Source organism: Pongo abelii, chromosome 15, assembly GCF_028885655.2.
Source record: "Pongo abelii isolate AG06213 chromosome 15, NHGRI_mPonAbe1-v2.0_pri, whole genome shotgun sequence".
NCBI lineage: Eukaryota > Metazoa > Chordata > Mammalia > Primates > Hominidae > Pongo > Pongo abelii.
The window spans coordinates 32,863,921-32,880,538 of NC_072000.2; the positions used below are offsets into that span (position 1 = coordinate 32,863,921).

Consider the following 16,618-nt stretch of genomic DNA (forward strand, 5'->3'; position numbering starts at 1 on the left):
GGATCACTTAAATGCTCTGCTTCAAAGTTACATTTGCACTCTGTAGAGAGATACTTACGAAAGTTGTATAGGAAGAATCAGAGTTGTACGATGATATTTAGGCTACACAAAATTTCCTGGAAAGTACAAAATTGCTTCCTGTGTTCTTTTTTGATTAAATACAAATGTATATCCAAAGTACTATAAGAAATAGTTCTGTCTGGTTACAAGTCACAGAGAGCAACTGATTTTGTTTGGTTGCAAGTGATCAAAACTAGGGTTCCAGATCAAATATGGAATGTCCAGTTCCATTTGAATATCAGATAAACAATGGATCTTTTTTAGTATGTCCCAATATTGCAATATCATTGTTTATGTGATATTCAAAGGTAAAGGGGCATCTTGCATTTTTATTTGCTAAATCTGGCAACCCTAATGGAAACCCAATTTAAACAAGCTTAGACATATGTGGGAATTATTGACTCAGAAAATCTAAGAAAGGTTTAAACAACTAAAATGCAAAAAGGCAAAAGAAGAAGCCTGTCTAGGGATCATTTGGAAGCCATGACATGAATACCTTCATTATTCTCTCTGGACTGTGCATCGAGGTGTTGACTTTACAGTGTTTTACTAGCAGGAAACATGCTTGCATTTTTGCAAGTTTTATATTTAAAAAATTTGTCTCTGAAGAGAAAATGGTCTCATGCTCTCTCTGCTTCATGACTCAAAAATAGTAGGTAAGAGCTGTAATGGGTCCATACCTAGCAATAATCAACTATAGCCAGACCATAGGGTTTATGTAAAAATAACACTTTCCACAGAAGTTGTACACCTAGAGTAAAATTCAGAAGCAGAGAACAGGAATATTTTCTGAAAGAAGGAACAAATTGTTCCCCGATGAAATGGGTATTTTGGCACTTAAATAGTAGGCAACACATTTCAAAACAAATTCATTCAAAATATCAGGGCTTTTATTGAAAAAAATACAATGCTATCTTAAGCACTACTCAGGGTAGAGGATCCAGGTGTCATACAAGACTTGAATAATCAATACAAAGGCCACTAGGACACACGCTGTCTAATTCTTGTTAATTTTTTTCTTTCTATTTTAATTCTTTCCCACTTCTGCAGACTTCTGAGCTTGTCTGGTCAAGGCAGTCACAGGTACACAGTAGCATAATGCATAGTTGCTATGAGGCACAGCTCATAGACAGCATGACTAAGAATAGGGGACACTTTAGGGAAAGTTTAGGTAGTAGGGTACAATTTTTTGGGAAAAGATATCTATTATATTCCAATACTTTAAAATAGAAATAGTATTACTACCTGTTTTATTTATTTCAGGCCCCAGGGGAAAGTTGATATTTTAATCCCCTAGTATTTTCTTTCCTAAATTAACTGTACCCTAGAGATAACACGTCTTAGGGGAAACATGTAACTTAGTCATATTGATCCACAGTACTACACTGATCCGTAGATCACTGAAGAATATAATCTGAGTGGTCACATCCTATGAATTTCATTAAGCGAGGGTTCCATAACACACCAACAAAATAATTTATTTAAAGCTAATTGCCTAAAGGTTTACCCTGAAGATACCATTCTCAGATGCATTTGTCATGTACACCTATAGAATATAATGAACTTGTAGCATGAACAGTTTGTCTCTTTGACTTAATACTGACAAACATTCAATTTGAAATTTGAAGAGGTAATGGTGGTAGTTACCAGGAAATGAAAAGCTTCAAAGCTTTACATTTTCTTGGCATGATCTCTACAACAGCATCTGTTCTTGTCTTTCTTTTTTTATTTTTATTATTCTTGAGTAATACTAGGAAGTTTCTAGACCAGATGAACTTCCTATGACCTATTTAGTAGACCCAAACAATTAGCAAGTGGTTATTCAATCACTCCCATGTGTAGATTTATGTGAGACAAGTAGAATATCATGACATTTTGATTTATTTTATATAACTTTCCATATACAATTTTTCTTACAATGCCTGGCACATAGTCAGTGAGAGGAGATGATGGGTTGAAGCAGATTTCTGCTACAGGCTATAGAGACAGTGTGCTATTATTCTTCATTGTCCCTGGTACAATTCCCCAGGCAGTTTTCACCTCTGGCCTCAGAGAGGCTGACTCTCCAGACTCTGTGTGCTGGATTATTAAAAGCAATTAATATAAATAGTGGGCATATCTTAAGAGTGGGTGATCATCTAGGAATATGTAGAGAATATGAAGAACAGAAATGGAATTCTGAAGTATACCTGAATGTAATGTGTGGAAGAAGAAGGGCCCCTGCAGTGGCCTAAGATTTAATCCTTTAGGTAGCAAAAAACTAAGAGAAAATGAGACCAACAGTAAGTCATAGAACTGAAGAGGTAATATCAAGAAGGGAGGGAATAGCCGCTTCAAATGGCACAGGGAGGCTACTGAAAGCATCTATTGAAGTTGTCAAGTTAGAAATCAACAGTGACATTACTGAGAGCAGTTTCAGTGGAGTGGTGGGGAAAAAAACCAGAACACAGTAAGTTTAAGATAAATAGAAGGTAGAAAAGTTTAGAAAATGAGCATAAACTACTCTTTTTAAAAGCTCAAATGTGGGAAAAACAAGTATAAGCAGTAATTTTGGATACTTTTGTTATGAATCAGAAATTCTATAAGCTGAAGAAAAATTTGATAGTGAAAGTCACCAATGACCTGATTAAGATTTCATACAACTATTCCCAGGGACTCAAAAACTCAACTGTTATTCTTCATTTTTTTTGTAAGAACACTACCTTTTCTTAGTCATTTCTAAAGCACCTACCTGAAAGTCTACCCAAACAAAGGGAAGAAAAAGGAAATTGTGTATTTGAACTTTCCCTCCACTTTCCACTAGCCATTAACTGAGATTTAAAATTTTTCCCCATGTTCCCTAGGTAGAAGATAAGTTATCAGTAGTTTGTGTTTAATTCGTATGAATTATAATAAAATAATCTGTTATTAACAGGTTCTGTCATTGCTTTCTTAATAGGAATGTTGATGTATATTACCAAAATGAAAGGAAGTTATAGGCAGAAGTTTATGTTATTCTGTTGTTGTTTCAGAACATTTAGCATTCTCCTCTTAGGCTGTTTTATCCTTCTCTGAAGTAGTCATATTTTCTATAAGCCCACCTCCTCTGAGGTCTCATCCAAAGTGCTTGTGAAGAAGAATTTGATAACATACATTCATACTTAAAAATGTTGAAGAATGCAGACTCATCTGTTTCCTCTTCCTAGATGGCTGTATATCTGTGACCTAAAGCTAGGAAAGAATTTCAAATTGAAGAATTTTAGTAGCGTAGAGGATGAAGCTTTATTGATTTCACCGCCAGGCAGGGTTCTACCAGAATACCACAAATAGGAATTGTTCTACCTAAATAAAGCCAAAATTACATGTTATCTTCAATTAAAGGAACATCTATGCTCAGGAAATAGATTTTCTGATGTAAGGCCAAGTTAATTCTTCACTGATATTTTAGAAATATTTCTCAGTGAGATAATTGATAGATTTTCATTTAGACATATGTGACTACACAGGTCAAGATTTCAAAAGAATTTATGTAGCAGGCTGACCTTTTCATGTTGCCACAATTCCATGGTTTTTGTTCTTATAAACACATGAGGACATTGCAAAGAAAATGGTGGAAACTTATAAATTAAAGGTTCTTCAATATTGATCAGGCTGTAACATCTAATTAACATTTTCAAGGCTTTCATTTCCTTTAGATGAGTGGCAGGCCCTGACTGGCAGCCACAAGACAGCTCATGAGCATGATTACAGCAAAGTAATTTGCCTTTGTTAGATACAGACTTTCAGTAATAGCGTTCACTTGGCTTAATAAAGTTAAGCACCACTTATCATTTGTACTTCATTTTGCTCCTTTCCATCGTATAGTGTGTTGGCTGTTCTGTTCTTATAGCAGACGTCTGCATAGGTCTTCATTTGTACTCTCCCACTGTGTGGGTACTGTGATTCTCAAGATTCTAGCTATAGAATAGTTACACAAAATGTAGTTTGAATTTTTATAAGCTGGTTTTCATCATCATTACTCAATGTACCAAACATTATACTCTCCAATATCGTTTTCTTTTGACTCATATTTCTATGCATTGAAAAATTCCTCTGTGTTTCAATAAGGGTTAAAATAATCACTAGCCAGGCGTGGTGGCTCACGCCTGTAATCCCAGCACTTTGGGAGGCCGAGGCAGGTGGATCACGAGGTCGGGAGATCGAGACCATCCTGGCTAACACGGTGAAACCCCATCTCTACTAAAAATGCAAAAAATTAGCTGGGTGTGGTGGCGGGCTCCTGTAGTCCCAACTACTTGGGAGGGTGAGGCAGGAGAATGGCATGAACTCGGGAGGCGGAGCTTGTAGTGAGTCGAGATTGCACCACTGCACTACAGCCTGAATGACAGAGCGAGACTCCATCTCAAAAAATAATAATAATAATAATAATAATCACTAAAGAAACATATGCCAAGTAAGTTAAAACTAACTTCAGTCTTGAGAAATCATATAAAGGATTTATGAAATGTGTAGGCAATGAAGACAATTTCAAATAATGACAAATTTGATAATCATTTAGTCAGTAATGGCAATATTTGCAATTTAGAAAGTTTATTAATGAGAAGTTTGCTATTCTATTATTCTGTAATTAAACTATCTTGATTGATCATCTTCAGATTGGGATCTTCAAAAGAATAGAGTAAGATTTAGATTATCCTTCCAATTTTTCCAAGCATCATTTTCCTCTAACATTATCCTCCTGCAACAGCAAATCAGTGCATTCTTTAAGATAATTAGAAACTATAGTAATTTCTTTTTTATTTTCCATATATATTCTCCTTATGTATATAGTAATTTATTTTTAAGTTGGAATTGAACATAGAATCTTAAGACATTTTTAAGATTAAGTAATAATGAAATATGTTTGGAAAAATAATTATTACATGGAGTATTACTTACAGAGTAACAGTATGAGGCCCATTAAGTTTCTACCATTTAAAAAAATTTTAACATTATAAAAAGTTTGTGCTGACCAAAATAATCCAGAGTACCTACTATTTGATTCCATGTATATAAAATTTTATAGCAGATAAAACTATCTATAATAACAGAAATCAGATCACTGGTTGTCTGGGGTTGGATATGAGTATATGGAGAGGAATTGACCACAGTGGATCACAGGGGAATTCTCTAGGATGACCGAAATTTCCTATATCTTTATTATAATGGTAACACAGATATACACCTTTATCAAAACTCCTCAAATTGTATACTTAATATTTTATTACATGCAAACTATACTTCATTAAAGTTTATTTAAGAAGTGAAAACAAAATTCTTCACATCCCTCTTCAACCTGTCTTCTCTCTCAGGAAGACAGATTGCAGAAACATCAAAGTAAGGTCTCCCAGGAATGCTTACACTTCTGAAACTCCATCTTCTCTCTTAAATCCTGGGCTCTCTCGTGTTTTTTGTGTAAGCCAGATATACATCAGGAATGAAGAGATATGTGACTGTGGAAATCCAGATCAAGAACCAAACTAATGGATAAGTAAATTGGGTGGCATAAATATTTGAGAAGACACGTAAGCACTTGAAATTACACAGGGTTTTCATGACAGGAAAACCTAATTTCTTCAACTTCATGATTAAACAACAAAAATATTCCTTATTCACTTCAAAATGCATTCCAGACTTAAGAATCATAATCAGAAATAAAAGCAAGGCCTTTTTCTTTCAAGTGTGGCCTACAGGGAAAATTTTCAGGAGCTACTGAATGAAGGAAGAAGCAGAGTTAATGGAATTTTGAACAATGGAGAAGAGATGAACTTACCTACTAAAAGGAGAATTTAAAATGACCCATGCTTGCAAGGTAGTGAATTTTTATTTTTATTATTTATTTTATTTATTTATTTATTTATTTATTTATTTATTTTATTATTATTATACTTTAGGTTTTATGGTACATGTGCGCAATGTGCAGGTAAGTTACATATGTATACATGTGCCATGCTGGTGCGCTACACCCACTAACTCGTCATCTAGCATTAGGTATATCTCCCAATGCTATCCCTCCCCCCTCCCCCAACCCCACAACAGTCCCGGAAGTGTGATGTTCCCCTTCCTGTGTCCATGTGTTCTCATTGTTCAATTCCCACCTATGAGTGAGAATATGTGGTGTTTGGTTTTTTGTTCTTGTGATAGTTTACTGAGAATGATGATAAATCATGCTGCTATAAAGACACATGCACACGTATATTTATTGCGGCATTATTCATAATAGCAAAGACTTGGAACCAACCCAAATGTCCAACAATGATAGACTGGATTAAGAAAATGTGGCACATATACACCATGGAATACTATGCAGCCATAAAAAATGATGAGTTCATGTCCTTTGTAGGGACATGGATGAAATTGGTAGTGAATTTTTAAATGTACATTTGCTCATTTACTGTGTTACAAAGGGAATTTTGCTATTGCATCTTGAGTTTACTCTAGGGTAATTTTGATAAATTATGGGTGGACACTTCTATAATATTAAAAAATGGCTTTACGAAAGTAGTTTGCTCAATGTGTAAAATGATAATATACCCAGTGAAGATTTAGAAGTTTTCATTATTTTTCAGACCTAAGGTGTGGCTTATGTTAAGTATGGATAATTTTACTGCACTATTATAGGATATGTAATATGGCATTAGATTTCAGAAGCAAGAGTAACCACTTTCAAGTTTCACTCTCATTTTGGAGAAACAAAGAAAGTGTATTGAAAGTATCCTTAGGTATACAACTGCACATAATTCTAAACAATAGGAAATATACTGGGGGAAGTGGCCATGGCAGAATGAAAGAATGACATTTGGCATCGTAGTAACTATTTACTTGTATCACTGGTCTTGGTAAGAAGGGTCCCAGGATATTTTTGGAGAGGGAAATATTCTTAATCTCTGCCACTGACTTAAGAAGGGGTAAGCCCTAAGTGGTGCATGTTTCTAGGATCAGGCAGGGCCTTTGGTGGTTTGCCTATAATTAGGAATATATCTATATTCACATCTTTATCTAGGTTAGAAATATGACTACACAAGAGATCTTTCTTAATGCCCAGGCTACTATTTACCCAGGATCCTGTTTAAATACCAAGCCTTTTTTACTTATATAAACCTCGTTTTCAAAACTGGGAACAATTGGTGCTGCCATTTGCCCTTTGATCCCAAACATCTCCAAATTCCTTTCAAAGTCCTAGACTCTCTTTCAACCTAAAGTGATTTCATTCTTCCAAACTTTGGGAAGAATTTTTCTAGTATTTTATAGTATTATTTTACATATCCAATTTAGAGAATATCCGTTCCAAAATACAAAATTTTGGTAAGTGGGGATTTAAAAATATGTTATTTTCCTTCCATTCAGGAGTTTTTGTTTTATTTAATATTTTATTTTGAAAATTCATCTGTCTCTAATGGATAATCAATAACTTTGTATCGACTGAATAGAATAAAAGCCATATTAGGCAGAAACCTACCAAACGAAACACTAACTAATTTGATGCCTCTGTTTGCCATCTTCCTTGACAATGTACTAAAATGAACATACAGTGTGTACTACAATGTATCTCTTGTGGGATTTCATACCAGTCCCAAGGTGCTCTGAGGCCATTATTTGCACATACCGAATGAGCATCTATTTATATAGGTGGCTACAGAAACACTACTCTCCCAGGCATTTGGAAAACCATATCTAATACATTTATTTTTCATGTGTTTATTCTTAAGGCTGGAGGAAAAAGTTGGCCATCAGGGTTATCTATTGTCCCTGTTTGCAGATGACATGATTGTATATCTAGAAAACCCCATTGTCTCAGCCCAAAATCTCCTTAAGCTGAAAAGCAACTTCAGCAAAGTCTCAGGATACAAAATCAATGTGCAAAAATCACAAGCATTCTTATACGCCAATAACAGACAAAAAGAGAGCCAAATCATGAGTGAACTCCCATTCACAATTGCTTCAAAGAGAATAAAACACCTAGGAATCCAACTTACAAGGGACATGAAGGACCTCTTCAAGGAGAACTACAAACCACTGCTCAATGAAATAAAAGAGGATACAAACAAATGGAGGAACGTTCCATGCTCATGGATAGGAAGAATCAATGTGAAAATGGCCATACTGCCCAAGGTAATTTATAGATTCAACGCCATCCCCATCAAGCTACCAATGACTTTCTTCACAGAATTGGAAAAAAAACTACTTTAAAGTTCATATGGAACCAAAAAAGATCCCACATTGCCAAGTCAATCCTAAGCCAAAAGAACAAAGCTGAAGGCATCATGCTACCTGACTTCAAACTATACAGCAAGTCTACAGTAACCAAAACAGCATGGTACTGGTACCAAAACAGAGATATAGACCAACGGAACAGAACAGAGCCCTCAGAAATAAAACCACACATCTACAAATACCTGATCTTTGACAAACCTGACAAAAACAACAAATGGGGAAAGGATTCCCTATTTAACAAATGGTGCTGGGAAAACTGGCTAGCCATGTGCAGAAAGCTGAAACTGGATCCCTTCCTTACACCTTATACAAAAATTAATTCAAGATGGAATAAAGACTTAAATGTTAGACCTAAAACCATAAAAACCCTAGAAGAAAACCTAGGCAATACCATTCAGGACATAGGCATGGGCAACGACTTCATGTCTAAAACACCAAAAGCAATGGCAACAAAAGCCAAAATTGACAAATGGGATCTAATTAAACTAAAGAGTTTCTGCACAGCAAAAGAAACTACCATCAGAGCTATAAATTTTCCTCTATACACTGCTTTGAATGTGTCCCAGAGATTCTGGTATGTTGTGTCTTTGTTCTCGTTGGTTTCAAAGAACATCTTTATTTCTGCCTTCATTTCGTTATGCACCCAGTAGTCATTCACAAGCAGGTTGTTCAGTTTCCATGTAATAGAGTGGTTTTGAGTGAGTTTCTTAATCCTGAGTTCTAGTTTGATTGCACTGTGGTCTGAGAGACAGTTTGTTATAATTTCTGTTCTTTTACATTTGCTGAAGAGAGCTTTACTTCCAACTATGTGGTCAATTTTGGAATAAGTGCGGTGTGGTGCTGAGAAGAACGTATATTCTGTTGATTTGGGGTGGAGAGTACTGTACATGTCTATTAGGTCCACTTGGTGCAGCACACCAACATGGCACATGTATACATATGTAACTAACCTGCACGTTGTGCACATGTACCCTAAAACTTAAAGTATAATAAAAAAAGAGAAACTACCATCAGAGTGAACAGGCAACCTACAGAATGGGAGAAAATTTTTGCAATCTACTCATCTGACAAAGGGCTAATATCCAGAATCTACAAAGAACTCAACCAAATTTACCAGAAAAAAACAAACAACCCCATCAACAAATGGGCGAAGGATATGAACAGACACTTCTCAGAAGAAGACATTTATGCAGCCAACAGACACATGAAAAAATGCTCATCATCACTGGCCATCAGAGAAGTGCAAATCAAAACCACAATGAGATACCATCTCACACCAGTTAGAATGGTGATCATTAAAAATTCAGGAAACAACAGGTGCTGGAGAGGATGTGGAGAAATAGGAACACTTTTACACTGTTGGTGGAACTATAAACTGGTTCAATCATTGTGGAAGACAGTGTGGTGATTCCTCAGGGATCTATAACTAGAAATACCATTTGACTCAGCCATCCCATTACTGGGTATATACTCAAAGGATTATAAATCATGCTGTTATAAAGACACATGCACATGTATGTTTATTGTGGCACTATTCACAATAGCAAAGACCTGGAACCAACCCAAATGTCCAACAATGATAGACTGGATTAAGAAAATGTGGCACATATACACCATGGAATACTATGCAACCATAAAAAATGATGAATTCATGTCCTTTGTAGGGACACGGATGAAGCTGGAAACCGTCATTCTCAGCAAACTATCGCAAGGATAATAAACCAAACATCGTGTGTTCTCACTCATAGGTGGGAATTGAACAATGAGAACAATGAGGAAGGGGGACATCACACACAAGGGCCTGTTGTGGGGTGGGGGGAGGGGGGAGGGATAGCATTAGGATATATACCTAATGTAAATGATGAGTTAATGGGTGCAGCACACCAACATGGCACATGTATACATATGTAACAAACCTGCATGTTGTGCACATGTACCCTAGAACTTAAAGTATAATAATAATAATAAATGCTCTTTCAAAAGAAAAAAAAGAAATCACTAATAGTCAGAAACTGGGCTTCCCTTTAGATGAGGTAGCAGGTCTTAGCTACAAGATTAGAAATGCCATGGTATTACAGCCTAAAATATCAAAGAAAGTGTTTTCTCAATTATACTTAATTAATAGGGTATTACCATTTCTCAGTATTTTGTCTATTCTTAATAACTGGCAAAACATCCTGTCTACCACTAGTAGATTTGGGCAACAAAATGCGGCCTTTTATACACATTAGCAAGCTACAGTTATACTCAGGGACCTGTAATATAAATAAGATGTATGTCTTAAAGCTATTCACTGCAAGGAGGATGATAGTACTAAAATATGTCAGGATTCATTTTACCCATTGGTAAAATGAAAATAAGAATTGTATTTATCTCAAAGGGTAATTAAGGGATCAAATTAGGTAATAGACATAAAATGTTTAATATGCCTTGTGCAAAGCAAGCTTTCAATAGATTTTAATTATTAATAAGTGTTATTTCTCTTTAGCTACTGGTAGTTGAATGAAGAAAATTCACCTATATTTATGAAATAGTCATTTATGTGATACTCATTATTCTGAAGAACACCTTCTGTAATGACCTAAAACCAGTTCAGCAAAACCACATTTCTGAATGCAATCTGGAGGTAAGTAATAGTTTCCTTTTCATACATACCAAAAATATCAATAGTAAGAAACCATTCTTCCCAATCCTATTTTATACCATTGTACGTCTGCTAACTCCTCTCCTTAACAGAAGATCCCCTTAAGTCATTATAGCAAGTCCATCTGTGCTTCAGTTCAGCACAATGAATATCTACTGAGTGCTTAATATGTTCAAAGCATGAATAACATACAACCCTTCTCTTCAACAAATTTATAATTTGTATTAAATTTATAATACTAACATAGACATTTAGTCAAAGTAAGTCAGCAAACTTTGAACTGCCTGCCTCCATACATTACAACCAACATTTAGGTTTAGAATAAATTTACTTGTTGCTAACCTTAACAGAAATATAGCCCTTTTTAATTCAAATATTGCTTGTCCTTATTACTATATTTACAGATGAAGGAGGCAAAACAATGAGAGTCAAGTGAGTTGCTCCATTATTAATAAAACAAAAAGTAGAATTCACTGTTTCCTCTTACATACCATGAGCTCCAGAGACAGTAAATTGTGGACAATTTAAATTAAAAGGAAGTGTTAAAATTTGTTGGAGTAATTTTGATATGGGTATTCCATTAGTGAAGAATGCCCAGAAGCAATTTTAGTAATGTGTACTCATTGTTTTATTCTAAGAATGGTATAGTTTGCCTCAAACAATGATTAAAAAATAGAAATAGTACCCATCAATGGATATATTTTCTTTTTGAATTTACTGACAAAAATGGTACAGATGGCACCCCAAATAGGAGACTGGCATGGACCCGTATCTTCTCTGTGAAAATGACTAATGTATCACTACGTTTCTGCCAGAACTACATGAAGAACCTGCCAAAAATGATCATATCATTATCAGCTAGTGTTCCCAATTGTGCACTGTTTGTGTCATATATGGCTCCTCTGAAATGCAGAACTCCTACCTAAAGAAACCCTCCTAACATTATAAAACATGAACTTTTGCATGCTTTAAAAATGTTTTAAGGAAACTGTATTTATTCTACAGTAAACAGATATATTTTCCTGGTGTCAGTAAAAAAAAAAAAAAATAGTAGTGCAAAAAAAACCTGAAGATTCAAATGTCAAAGCTTATATTTGTAAAGCCAAAATAAAATACAAAGAAAATTTGGTCTAGATGTCTATATAAACCAACAAGCTTTGGTCTCTCACCTATTATAGATTTTGAACTGATAGCCATATACCAACATCTAGCATTAGCCATTTGGTCATATGGAGTCATTGATTTCTCTCAATTTGTGAGGCTTGAATAAAGATTCATTGAATGGGTTGGTGCAATGTGCCTAATTACAATATACTATATGACCTTAAAATAAAAATGAATGTCAAATAAGAGGTTAGTTTAGTTATATATTACAAAGTATGCATTTATTTAGCTTCTCATTAGTTCCACCCTGGGCCAAAAAGTTAGTAGATTTTAAAATTTTAAATATATATATATATTTATATATACATATAATCAAACAACAAGGAACTGAATAGTGATATGCATACATTTATATACACACATATACACATATCCTTTTATACTACCAATTATAAAATATAACATATTTCCTACAAAACTATATGTATTTCTCAATCATAATATACAAGGTAAAAAATATGGCCTCAGTGTAGAAAACTTCTAAAACAGTATTACTTATAAGGCTTTAGTAATGTAATTGCTGCAAAATTTCTTCATCCTTACTATACTTTTAAATTTGAGACTCCACCTCACTTTATGTGAATCAAGATCTCTAGGGTGGAGCCAGGGAGTGTGGATCACTGGCCTTCACGATGAAGGCCAAGCCCTTCAGTATAGCCTATCATTCTTTCATAACATAGTAATATCCTACTTTTTCAGCCTGTCTCCTAATTTCCCCACACTGTGACAATATTCTAAATCATAACTACAGTTGGCTGTGTACCACTCCTTTCATAGGTACGTGCCTTCATCCTGGCTGCTGGACTTGGCCAACACTCTCACTTTGACTGGAATACCCTTGCTTCCTCTCAGTCCTAACTTTCTGGTGAACTGTGAGTAACAGCTCCAACCTCAGCTGAAGGGAATTATTGTGAGGAAAAGTGTTCCTGAAACCCAGAGCAATGTTTTCTGATCTGCGTCTCCTCATAAAGCCATGAGCTCCTTAAAAACCATCAACTGGCATCCTTATATACCCAGCGCTCAGGGCAGTCTCTTAAATATAGTACCAATTCCAGAAATATTTATTGAATTTAATTGAACTAAAAAGGAAGACGACCAGGTTTTCAACCTATAGCTTAGTTACAAAAATATTTTGTAAGTCTCTTCTCCTAAATGAATATGAAATAATGGAATTTAATATCCACTCAGGAGCTGTCTTCTTTCCCAACTACTCATTTTCCAACACTAGTTACTACTGTCAACTTCAAATTTCAGATTCTATACTTGATACTTGATTTTTAATCTAACCCAAAGCCCATTACGACTTCTAGACCGAGGGAAAAAACTGGTTAGGTAGATAGGACAGGATCTGCTGCCTTTTTTCCTGTTCTTCATGGATTTCCTAGTGCCTATGCAACTAGATGTTTGAATCACCATTTGTTTAGTTTTCAGAATTCTTTCTGATTCTGATCTGCTGCTTTACTTTGAAATTTGATAGTTTATTATGGGTCTCTGAGTTGTTAATAATAAGTATGGTGGCTGCTGTATTTTAGTCCCTAATACTAACATTCTGCAGTTTGCATAGTTTAACTCTTTATTTCCTAACCTAATGCTCATAGACCAACACATCTATTTCAAAGTATTCATTAAGTATTTTAGAATTATTTATAGTAAAGACATGCAAAAAAGTAAACAAAGTATTTTTGTATTGATCATAACAGAGCATGAATATTTTCTTCAGTCTTACTCATATAAAGGCAAATACAAGACCATTCAGTTAGAAAGATTTTTCACTTTAACACTATTTCTCTACCAGAAATTGAGCTGTAGGTCACCTTTATATATAAAATATTTCAAGAGAAAAATGATGGTTATATAGAAGAAAAAAGTAGTTTGAAAATTAGTCTTATGGGGTGTGGGAAGTTTGAATAGATGAAATATAGGGAAATTTTAGGGTAAGAAAATATTCTGTATGATGCCTTCACGGGGAATATATGAGATTGTGCATGTGTCAAAATCCATAGAACTTTATGGCATGAAGAGTGAACATTAATGTATGCAATTTTTTTTTATTTTAAGAAGTCATCTTTTAAATTTAAGAAGTCAAGATTACAGGATGGAATGCAGAATGTGATCATAAATTATCTAACCACATTACAAATGTAAAACAACCTTACTTGAAGGAGGTGAGGGAAAGATGCTGACCTACGTTAACTAAAAATGAATGGAGTCTGAAGGCTAAAGGCAAAAGGAATTGTGCATAAATATTTTACCCTAGAGTATAACATTTTTCCCATGGGGATAACGGTTAACAATTCTGAAACCACAATAGATGTATACTGGAATTGAACAATTAAATAAATGGGTGGTGGAAGGTGGGAGCCAGATTTCTCACTGTTGGAGTGGGAGGTTATAGACAAGCAAGAGAAGACATGAATAATTCATGCAGTCATGGCTTAGATTTGAAGACATCAGTTCGAACTTAATATAAATTCAGATGGGAGAGAAAGAGAGAGAGAGAGAGAACTATGCAAAGATATATGTATATGTACACAGTTTTTTCATTTTTACTTTATCAGCTGAAAGGGCCTAGAAGCAATGAGTTTAACTAGTAGCAAGATCTTGATTTCTCTCACCATTCTCCAAAAACAGGAACCAGGGTTCCTTGGAAAAATGACAGATCCTAGGACTGGGCAGGAACTATACATAAGGCTAGAATATATTGCACTGCCAGCAAGTGAAGACATGTAAAACAAGCAAACAAACAAACCATAATGATGGGAGTATGTCAAAGGGATATAGGAGGCACTTGAAAGATTTCCCAATGGCCAAAACTTGTACAACTTGAACAAAAAAATAAAGTAAATAAAATAGTATTGGGTTATAGCTCAAATTATAAAATAAATATCCATAAGTCCATACTGATATAGATAAATTATTGAGTAAATAAATGAGACATAATAGACAAATCTTCCATACACAAGAATTTTAAATAATTTATGTAGATACTTCATCCTCAAGTAGGTGGTAGATAATTTTCCACTTCTTAACTGTGGGCTGCTCATAGTGACTCTCTTACAAAGAATATAGAACAAACAGAGGGGATTAAAAAAAAAGACTGAGATGCAGTGGAGAAATCTGACCAACACTACCTCATCCAGTTGATCAAGGCCAATATCATCAACAGTGATAAATCACGTTTATAATATGTATGCTGCTGTAATACGATGAAAGTGTTGTTCACCTTCGTGTGGTTTCCCTCCTAAAATCTCATAATCCCAGTTTAATCGTGATGAAATAATCAGACAAATTCTGTCTGAGGGATATTCTGCAAAATACCTGACCAGCACTCCTCAAATTATCAAGCTCTCAAAAAAAAAAAAAAGGTATGAGAAACAGTCATAGTCAAGGTGAGCATAAGGAAACACGACAACTAAATGTAAGAATCCTGGAAAAGAAAAAAAACTGTTAGGTAAAATGTAAGGAAGCCTAAATAAGGCATAGATTTTAGTTACCAGTGACATATGTCGATATTGGCTTATTAATTGTGCCAAATGCCATATGAATGTAAGATGCAAATAATAAACTGGGTGTGGGGTATATGGGCAATCTGTATTAGCTATGAAACTTTTCTGTAATTCTAAATCTAATGTAAAATAAAAGTTTAAGAAGTGGTCTTGGGATGAATTGACTTCTAGATTGAGCTTGAAAGTGTTGTTATTGAGTACAAAACTAATGGAGGGGGTAATTTAATAGATCAGAGCTAAATGGAAAAGTTTACTATTTGAACATTGTCTAGAAATCCTTGTTTAGCTAGACAAGTTAGGACTCCAACAAGAGTGTGAACTATCATAGTGCCGTGGAAGCTGATGGACATGAATGCACACAATTGAGAAACAAAGCCCCAGGAGCAATTGGGAAATAACCATAGGTTTCCCAGTCCAAGATGTCCAATTGCAAAAGATTTTTATTTTTTATTTTAGTAAACTCAGTTCATTAAATTAATTTCAAAGGATGTTATAGTTTACCAGTATACATACCCAATAGAGTGATTAGAGAACAGTAAAGCTTCTTATCAGGTTAGACTGTAGGATGACTTATGAATTAGAAAGAAAAGTTTCCAGTTGCTTTTCATATCATGCCCTCTAGGGTCTCTTTTAGCTCAATCATATGAAGATTTTGATTTCCAGTGTATAAGACCCTATATCCATTTAAACCAAGCACATACTTTAAAATACTGCTGTGTAAAAGACTACAGTGGCCATAAAGGGATAAAGCACACTGACGTTGTATGGCTTTGTGTCCTCACTCCAATCTCATCTTGAATTATAATCCTCACAATCCCCATGTGTCAACGGAGAGATCTGGTGGGAGATGATTGGATCCAGGGGACAGTGTCCTCCATGCTCTTTTCATAACAGGAAGTGAGTTCTCACAAGATCTGATGGTGTTATAAGTGTCTGACAGTTTCTCTTTCACAAACTTGCTCTCTCTTGCCTGCCACCATGTAAGATGTACCTCTTCCCCTTCCACCATGAT

The 16,618-nt window shown here is 34.9% G+C and overlaps 1 long non-coding RNA gene across 2 annotated transcripts in view; it reads left to right on the forward strand.

The window, feature by feature from the left end:
- Positions 1–16,618, forward strand: part of LOC112128769 (uncharacterized) — a 30,202-nt gene that overhangs the window by 2,618 nt on the left and 10,966 nt on the right. The window contains exons 2-4 of one of the 2 annotated variants that reach the window (XR_008513025.2): positions 5,760–5,890; positions 10,781–10,918; positions 12,878–12,972. This is a non-coding gene — a long non-coding RNA (uncharacterized LOC112128769). Of the gene's footprint in view, positions 1–5,759; positions 5,891–10,780; positions 10,919–12,877; positions 15,756–16,618 lie in introns of those variants that run through there. The other variant, XR_010136952.1, reaches the window with a different exon arrangement.